Below are 9,726 nucleotides of genomic sequence, written 5' to 3'. Positions count from 1 at the left end.
TACTCTCTAAATCTGGACTTGGCCATGTGACTTGCTTTGTCCAAGAAGTCATTAGAAAAAAATAGCAGAAGTAGAACTTGAAAGTGCTTCTACATTGGGATTTGCTCTCTCTTTGAACTCTGTAACCACAACCATGGAAATGAGCCCAAGATAGCTTGCTGGATAATGAAAGACACCTAGTCAGTCATTGCTGTGGTCCAAGGTGACATCATGCCAACTTCTCACCTGTGAAAGAGAACATGCTAGACTAACAAGCCCAATCACTGTCTGCCCAGAAAGATGGCATGACTTAGCCCAGACCAAAAGAATTGCCCAGAGGATACACAGAATCAGGAGCTAATAAAGTTTTTTTTTTGTCTTAAGCCATTACGTTTTGGAGGTATTAGTAGCAGAAAAAGATAACTAATGTAAGCTTTAAACTACATAAGCTGGCAAGCAAACTACTATAACCAAGCTGGAGATCAAAATGAGTCTGTCACGTGGTCACACTGCCTTTCGTTTAAGTGATCCATGAGAGAAATACAAGTTTGTTAGGCGAATTTCTATAATAGGCTGAAGGTAATAACTGAAGAATAGACACTATACAAATTCATACATATTATATATTGCTCTTAAGCTATAATCTTCACCCTCATCGTCACACTGCTTACTGTGAGGCAGGTACAGTGTTTTACCTGTCTCATTGTCCTCATCATGGGAAAAGATAGTAATACCCACTACCTAGAATTATTATAAGGACAAAATTTGACTCAAGGAATTGGTTACTTGTCCAGAATCCCATAGCTGATAATTATCAAAGTTAAGATTCAAACTCAGGCCTTAATAACATCATAGGTCGTGTTCTCGGTCACTACTCTCACAATCTTGTTTCAATTGATCTGTGTCTCCTTAAACTGAATTTTGTCATATTTTTCCATCTACCAATTCATTCATCCACTTAGGCGTGAATGGATGCATTCAACAAACTTCAAGTGCGTAATATGTGCTAGATATTATTAATGAAAAGTTAACAAGATAGATACTATACCAGCTCCTGTAAGGCTGATTTAACTTACCTACTCTTAGCCCTCCACCTCCTACCTCCTTCACACCACCTATCCTGAAATAATTTTCTTTCTCTGTTTTTTTTAAACACATTCACAGAGATTTTCTTTTAGAATCATAATAGACTTTTATAGCTTGTGGTAAGTCATGTTTCTCCAGAAACCAGACCAATGATATGTGCCATATATATATATATATATATATATATATAGAGAGAGAGAGAGAGAGAGAGAGAGAGAGAGAGAGAGAGAGAGAGAGAGTGGGTGGGGGAGGAAGAGAGAGAGATTATAAGAAATTGACCTATTTACGGAGGCTGAGAAGTCCCATGATCTGCCATCTGCAAACTGGAGGCCCAGGTATGCTGGTGTTGTACTTCTAGTTCAAATCTGAAGGCTTAATAGGAACCAGGGGGTCTAATGTTGTAAGTCCCAGTTTGAGTCCAAAGGCTCCAAAACCAGGAACACTGATATCTGAGGGCAAAAGAAGCTGGTTGTCCCAACTCAAACAGAGACAGCGAATTTTCCCTTCCTCCACAATTTTGTTCTATTCAGGCCCTCATTGGATTGGATAATGTCCACCTGCATTGGTGAGATGGATCTCTTTACTGTCTATGATTCAAATGCTCATCTTTTTCCAGAAACATCCTCATAGATACACCCAAAAATAACGTTTTACCAGCTATCTGGGCATCTCTCAGCACAGTCAAGTTAACACATAAAATAACCATCAAAGAGCTACGGAGGACCTTTAGGGACAATGCAATACAACCCAATTAGTGATCAGATTAGGTTAGGAAACAGAACTCTAGAGAGTTTATAATTTCAACAAAATGAATCACATGTGTATGTGTCCACCCATGTGCATTTGTGGTATCCAAATACACAAACATCAGGGAACATTTTCTGAGAAAATTAAAAAGGGAAAAATTTTAATCTCACTTAGCAGAGTGAGAGCACACACAGCAGACATTATTTTCAAAAATTGAATCAGATCTATGGATACAGAGCTATCCTCTGTTCCAGATGTCATTGGAGCTATTTTGCATAAATTATTTCCTTGAAATCTCACAGCCACTTGTAAGGTAAAAAGTGGAAAAAGAATGGCAGCATGGGTACAGAGCTCCTACTCCAAATCCTGAGCTCTCTACACTGCCTTCTAACTTATTAAACACATCTAGAATAGATAAACAATGTCCTACTGGATAGCACAGGGAACTATATCCAATCTCCTGGGATAAACCATAATGGAAATATGAAAAGAACATACATATATTTATATATGTGTATAACTGAGTCACTTTGCTGTACAGCAGAGATTGACACAACATTGTAAATCAACTCTACTTCAATAGGAAAAATAATAAAATAAAGGTATCATTTTGGCTGGAAAAAAACCCATCTAGGCAGGTTACCTTTAAAATCATGTTAAGGCATTCCCACAAATGTATCTCTGACTCTGACAAAAAAAGGATGCAGACAGTAAGCCAAAGATGAGCATTCAATACTGGCTAGTGTTTCATGAAGGAAGACTAACTGGTGTATTAACAGTTTAGCACACTCTTTAGGATATAATATAAAATCCGTACATTCCTTTTTATTTAAATCATAGAATCCAGTTTTATAAAATAGTGCTAATGCAAGAGCATTTCATAAAACCTCAACATTTTATACTCTGTACGTTCTGTCAGTGGCTAAGAGCACTGATACTCTCAAACACCAGCATCCATACTTGAGATAAAAGATTTTATTTAGTGCTTGCTTCGGCAGCATATATACTAAAATTGGAACGATAGAAGATTAGCATGTCTCCTGTGCAAGGATGACACGCAAATTTGTGAAGCATTCCATATTTGTACAGCCACTATGGAGAACAGTATGGAGGGTCCTTAAAAAACTAAAAATAGAACTACCATACGACCCAGCAATCCCACTACTGAGGAATATACCCCAAGAAAACCATAATTCAAAAGAGTCATGTACCACAATGTTCACTGCAGCTCTATTTACAATAGTCAGGACATGGAAGCAACATAAGTGTCCATCGACAGATGAATGGATAAAGAGGATGTGGCACATATATACAATGGAATATTACTCGGCCGTAAAAAGAAACGAAACTGAGTTATTTGCAGTGAGGTGGATGGACCTAGAGTCTGTCATACAGAGTGAAGTTAGTCAGAAAGAGAAAAACAAATACCATATGCTAACACATCTATATGGAAACTAAAAAAAAATGGTTCTGAAGAACCTAGGGGCAGGACAGGAATAAAGGCACAGACATAGAGAATGGACTTGAGGACACGGGGAGGGGGAAGGGTAAGATGTGACAAAGTGAGAGAGTGGCATGGACATATATACACTACCAATTGTAAAATAGATAGCTAGTGGGAAGCAGCTGCTTAGCACAGGGAGATCAGCTTGGTGCTCTGTGACCACCTAGAGGGGTGGGATAGGGAGGGTGGGAGGGAGATGCAAGAGGGAGGAGATATGAGGATATATGTATATGTACAGCTGATTCACTTTGTTATACAGCAGAAACTAACATACCATTGTAAAGCAATTTTACTCCAGTAAAGATGTTAAAAAATTAAATTAAATTAAATTAAAACATAGATAAACAACAAGGACCTATTCTACAGCACGAGGAACTCTATCCAATTATATATATATATATATATATATATATATATATATATATGTATATGTATATATATATACAACTGAATCACTTTGCTGTATCTGAAACTAACACAATAGTGTTAATCAACTATACTTCAGTTAAAAAAAAATATTTGTGGAAAAAAATGATTTTATTTAAACCAACAAATTATCATTTTTTACAACAAAAGTGTAACATAAGTGATTTGTGAATTGCAAATTGATCTTCCCCGCTGGGAGCCATAACTAGTTTTAGAACTTTTGCTAGAACAGGCCACATATAAATATGTGACTATTAAATAATGCCCAGGTCTTGATGACATAATTTATTCTTCTGACACAAGCTGTTTTATTTTCTATCCACCTGTTAAGTGTTCTGTTGTAGTAAACCAAGGAGAATGAATCAAACATGACATAAACTCCAGCTCCTATGGGTAGACTGGGGCAAACCTTGAATAATATGTTTCATTTAAAGCATTGACAAGCAAACATTTCCAAGGTCTGTAAATCACTCCAGTGGCTGCTAATTGAGACTACAAACATTTCACAGGACATGTTATAAAAATTGTTTTTCCTACTTAAGGCTTCTCAAGAGCATATGAGAAAATGCCTCAGTATATTCAGCAGGTGTTCTGAAGACTCCATAAAACAGCTACTAGTATGGAACCTTCTCAGGCCTGGTGCATAATGGTGTGTTGTGTGTGTGTGTGTGTGTGTAAGAAACAAACAGACATTAAGTGCATATACTGCCAAGTTTGTAGAAGCTACGTTAATCCCTTGCACGTGGACATGCCTGCCAATTTATTAAGCAACGCTTGGTCTTCTTAATCTTATTTTTTTTGCAGTTTGAACTTTGTTTCCCCACATTACAAGTATTATTTTAAAAACAAGAATGCAGGGATGCTTTTAAGCTCTGACCCCACTGCATATCCTCTCTGAGTCTACATACAATCAGAAAGTCGAAAGCATTGTTTTTTTTGATTAAAAAAATATTACTCTCTATTAACTTTCCTGTCAAAGGGAGACATTTAACTCAGAGTACACAGAAAAGCATTATTAGCCATTAGTAAATTATCAACTCTGATCCTGGGATGGTAAACTAATTATTTTGTGCATGCCTCTAATGAGAGTAGACAAAACAAAATATTTCTGTTTCATCTGTGCTTCTAACATGACTCCATGTGTGCAATTTGATGTGGTCTCATTGCACTGTGGTGAATGTCACCATCTGAAACAGAACTCCAGGAAAGGAATGGCACTTCGAAAGGCAACTACATATGTTGCTTCATTGTGTATTTTTGCCCATGTGAAGTGATTAATAATAATATCCTTCTATCACTCACATTCTACAGTTTACATCCTGCATCCAAGAATGAAAAAAAAAGTAAAGAATTAAGGAAAAAAATGCATAATGACAGCTTATCATATAAGTAGTTTCTCAACCTTGAGTCCAGTTTGGAATATCCAAGTTGGTCCTGCACTACTAGTTAAAAATTATATTTATTTAAATTGACATATAAAATATATATATATATTTATCTAAAATGTATATTTATTCATTTTAAAATAACTATATTTTTGAATTAATAAATTGAATCGATGTTTGCACCAATATATGTGACAAAATACCAGACACCTAACAAAAAATGTAATAAAGACAATGCTAGCAGGTTCATCTAAAAAATAATTTAAAAATTAAAGATGTGCCATGAAATGCAAGTAATATACATTAAGCTAAATTTCACTTTAATAATGATTTTACATGCAAAGTATAATTTAATTGCTATAATAATCCATCAAATAAATATCATTAACCATATTTTAACAAATGAGGTAACTATGATCCAGAGAAGTAAAATGATTTGTCAAAGATCGTGTGTGGAAGGGCCAGGACACAAACCTGGGTTAATTTGACAAGAAGTCCCAGACTCTGATTTTGTGATACTGGAATGCCCCGATGAATTTCCTGGGTTAAACTGATTGAATCTGCCATATTATTTGCCATGTCTCATCATAACCCTATCTTATTCCTTGTCCCCAAGACATTAAACAATAAGAATTAGTTTTTATCTGAAATATGGTTAGATTTTCCATAATCTAGATTTTGCCTAGAATTTTAGAAGTATATGTATTTCAGATATGGAAATACCCTGTCAGATGATAGACTGGAGAATGCACTTTGGAAGTTAGAAGGAAAATTTTTCTAGAAGAGAAAATGGGTAAGTTGGCTGGAGTCAGGAAGCCAGAGAATCTGCTTTAGAGGAAGAGGTCCAGGTAACAGGGAGAATTCAGGGCGTGGCAGCAGGTGAAGAATCTGAGAGTCGGTAAAGGGTTGTGTTATCTTCCTGTGGAAGTAATTTGTCTAGATTGTTCCCAGCCCTAGAGATTAAATTCTCTCTTATAAAACCTGAGAGTGATGTGGGATTTCAACCTAAACCCATTCTAGGAATCTTCTCTACAGGTACCTATAGAGAGCAAATAGCAACTAAATTTCTGAAGCTCTTCCAAGCTGATAATAAATCCTTAAATAAGGAGAGCAAATATAATAAAGGATTTAAATGCTCTACATTTTAATAATATTCTTTACTTCAGACTTGTAAGTTTTGTAGGTATTTTAAAAGCCAGTCATTCAATAATTTATTCAAACATTCCTTAGGCATCAAAGCAAGAAAAACAATCAGAAAAGTAGTGCTTCTATACTGCCTGGGGTGAAATCATATTTTAAATGTACATTCCTTTTACAAACTTTATTACCAATACATTTAAAGACTTCATTTTTGGAAAACCAATGCTGTATTATAGCAAGTTAGTATTTAAACCCTTCTGCATAGGATTTACCAGGTCATGTGGGATGAGATGAAGGATGTTTTATATCCCTGAAATCATCCATACTAATGTACATAATTACATATCTAAGAAAATGTCCATAATAATTTATTTTAAAGGGAAAATACATTTTGTTTCTTTATTAAAATACAAACATAATGAGCTTCTATATTTGGATCATGAGAAATGCTCACATTCCCGCAAATCAGTGTTTTCCAAAGTGTGGTCTAGGACCTATCTATATTAAAATTACCTGGGGTATTACTGCAACTGCAGCTCTTTGAGCTTCATCAGAGACCTACTGAATCAGACTCACTTGAGTGGGAGTCTATTTTTAGGGTCTGTAAGTGATATTTATTTATATTAAAACTTAAGAATCTCTATAAAGATAAGATCCAGATGAAATGTAGTCTATTATCTCTTCCAGTCATTTTTTTCCCAAGGTGAAATTAAAAGAATATGAATCTCAATAGGCAAAAATATTCATGGTGCTGTAAGACTGCTCTTTACCAACTCCTTCCCCTCCCACTGACCTGAATGGCAGTGGTGATTTCAGTAGCTAATGACCTTATTATATATCATGATAGGAGTGGTCTTAGTCTTTTAACTTCTGCACATTTCTGCAACGGTCACTTCTGAGTCACTTCTCTGCCACTATCCAATGCACGGTCCCTGACAATAAGCTTATGTATAATAGCCTTGGCTCATTAGACCCCAAGTGGGACCATGCGTAAGACAAACAAAGATCCAAGGACTGGCAAGTCTGCAAAAATTTGCTCTCTTATTCTCTCCTGGAATTGTAAAGAGGGGAAAGCAATTTACATAGGATTTCAAAAAGCTGTATCATTCTTGAACTTGCACCTCTGTACTATCTCTGATTTTCACATACTTGGACTTTTTAAAGAGGGCACGATGATAAGTCATCCACATATGGTACACACATTTTCTTAAAGAATGTATTTCACTAGCTTTAACTCTTTTTGACAGAAGGGAAGAACAATCAAATGATATTCATTATTCAGCAATGGTGTGATCTCCAGGAAGGCAGTTATTTAAAAGCTGAATGCAGTTTTGTTCTAATTTTCTGTGACAGAATCAGCTTATAGCACATATGAAGGAACATAGCAACTAGATAGTTCATATACACTAATGACGATGAAATTTAAACCTTTATCTTATAGTGACCCTCCTGAGTATTCTTTAATTTTTTTATATAGTTATTCAACAAACATTTATATAGGGCCTCTTTTATTCCATCTATTAGAGTGAGCACTAAGAAAAAATTCACTGCCTCTTTTGTATGTGAACCCATAACAACAAACTGCTAAACAGACAAAAGATCTTTAATCCAGGTCACAAACTATGTATCTAGTCCACTAGATTATTTAGTCCTCAAGAAGAAATTCGAAATATCATGACAGTATCTTATGTAAAAAGCAGTGAGGGGTCTTTAAATTAATTGTTCATGCAATGACATCTCATTTTATCTATTTTATACAACTCAATTTTTATGGCATCTTTTGATCTATGATTTGGACTGTTAGACACAAATGATAAAATGTGGCTTCTATAAAATTATAAATGATCCAAATGACCATCCAAATGTTATGGCTACACAAACTATAAGAGCAACAAGTTGTTTATCCTTTGGTTGGGCTAAAGAATGAGTAAAAAGTGATGGGGAAACGGTAAGTAAGAGAAGTCAGAGTTTAATTGAGTTCCATTTACACAGAAGGCCCTAGGCACCCAGAGCTGCCTGAGGTTCTACAGATCTCTGTTCAGTTCCATGGGGAGGCTAAGCCTTTTACTCTCTTGTTGCTGTTCTTCCTGATTTCTGGTGGTTTGGCTTCCCCTTGTTTCTACTGCACACCAAGAGTTGAAAAATGGCAATGATAATTTGTAGTACTGGTTCTCTACTGTCTTTCTTCTCCTCTGCCCATTCAATCAGTGACGTTCATTGCTTCAACAGGTTAGTAAATTAGGGGAAAAGGGGGGTATTAGAACAGAAAAATAGAAAAGTCTTTGATCCCTGATGACAACCAAGTACTTGCACCAACTTGCAACACCTAGCTTGAGAATATTTTTATGGTAGAGCTCACTCCTTGTTCAAACTACCTTTATTTAGATCTTCCACAATATGTAGTTGAATCTCATTTTAAATGATATACTTACAAAAACCTTATGAAATTCATATCTCACTGCACCCCTTTCCCTATCTCAAGTTATTATGTCTGGAGAACTCTTATTTATCTCATGGAGCACATGTTCGATGCAATAATTTATAAATCTATTCCAGTGATATTTACGCTTGAATAGTATACACATCCTCAGTCAAAGGAAATGAGCTCTAATGCTATCATATCAGACAGCTAAAAAATAATTAATCCAGTGAAGGACATTGAGGTAAAAAGTCTTGAATTTTTATTACTTAACCATATCTAGTAGCTTTACATGAAAATTATAGCACTATACTGTCAGCATTTTCTGTGTCCAGTCAGGGCAGATACCCTCAATGAAATACACATGAGCTTTTATCTACTGTAGTGTTTGTATAGTTTCTGGAAATCCTAACTCCTTTAAGTAATGTGCATTTGATTTTGTCTCTGAAAATGGTTCTTTTTTTTTTTTTTTGCGGTATGCGGGCCTCTCACTGTTGTGGCCTCTCCCGTTGCGGAGCACAGGCTCCGGACGTGCAGGCTCAGCAGCCATGGCTCACGGGCCCAGCGGCTCCGCGGCATGTGGGATCTTTCCTGACCGGGGCACGAACCCGTGTCCCCTGCATCGGCAGGCGTACTCTCAACCACTGCACCACCAGGGAAGCCCTGAAAATGGTTCTTTTTTTCCTATTTATCAAGTTTCCAAAGACCATGTTAAATAAGATAAGGTATCCAAAAGAAGAGAGCATGAAGGTGGGAAATTCTACTATGAACTTTAGTTTGAATGACTTTCTTTGCTTTTTATCACCAATGATTTAATTTCTCACCTCTAGGGAAATGCGAGTTAGCAAACTAAAGCAAATTTATCACTTCTGAAAACTGCTGCAAGACCCCCAAGACAGAACGATTACCCCTAAATTGAATTTAAATCAAAGTAATTTGTTTAATCTTGTTTTTTAATTCATTTACCTCTGCACAGAAATCCTCCTGGAGTTTTGAAACTCATCAGTGATTATCCCTGGAGCTGATCCAATAATGTGAGA

The 9,726-nt window shown here is 36.0% G+C and overlaps 1 non-coding gene across 1 annotated transcript; it reads left to right on the top strand.

The window, feature by feature from the left end:
* The first annotated feature begins 2,794 nt into the window (after window positions 1–2,794).
* LOC112393935 (U6 spliceosomal RNA) lies at window positions 2,795–2,897 on the top strand. Its single transcript, XR_003002066.1, has one exon. It is a non-coding gene; the product is annotated as a U6 spliceosomal RNA (small nuclear RNA).
* Window positions 2,898–9,726: the final 6,829 nt, after the last annotated feature.

Source organism: Neophocaena asiaeorientalis, unplaced genomic scaffold (assembly GCF_003031525.2).
Source record: "Neophocaena asiaeorientalis asiaeorientalis breed wild unplaced genomic scaffold, Neophocaena_asiaeorientalis_V1.1 scaffold152, whole genome shotgun sequence".
NCBI classification, from domain to species: domain Eukaryota; kingdom Metazoa; phylum Chordata; class Mammalia; order Artiodactyla; family Phocoenidae; genus Neophocaena; species Neophocaena asiaeorientalis.
Note: the sequence above shows the minus strand (reverse complement) of the source record. Positions and strands in the feature narration are given on the sequence as shown.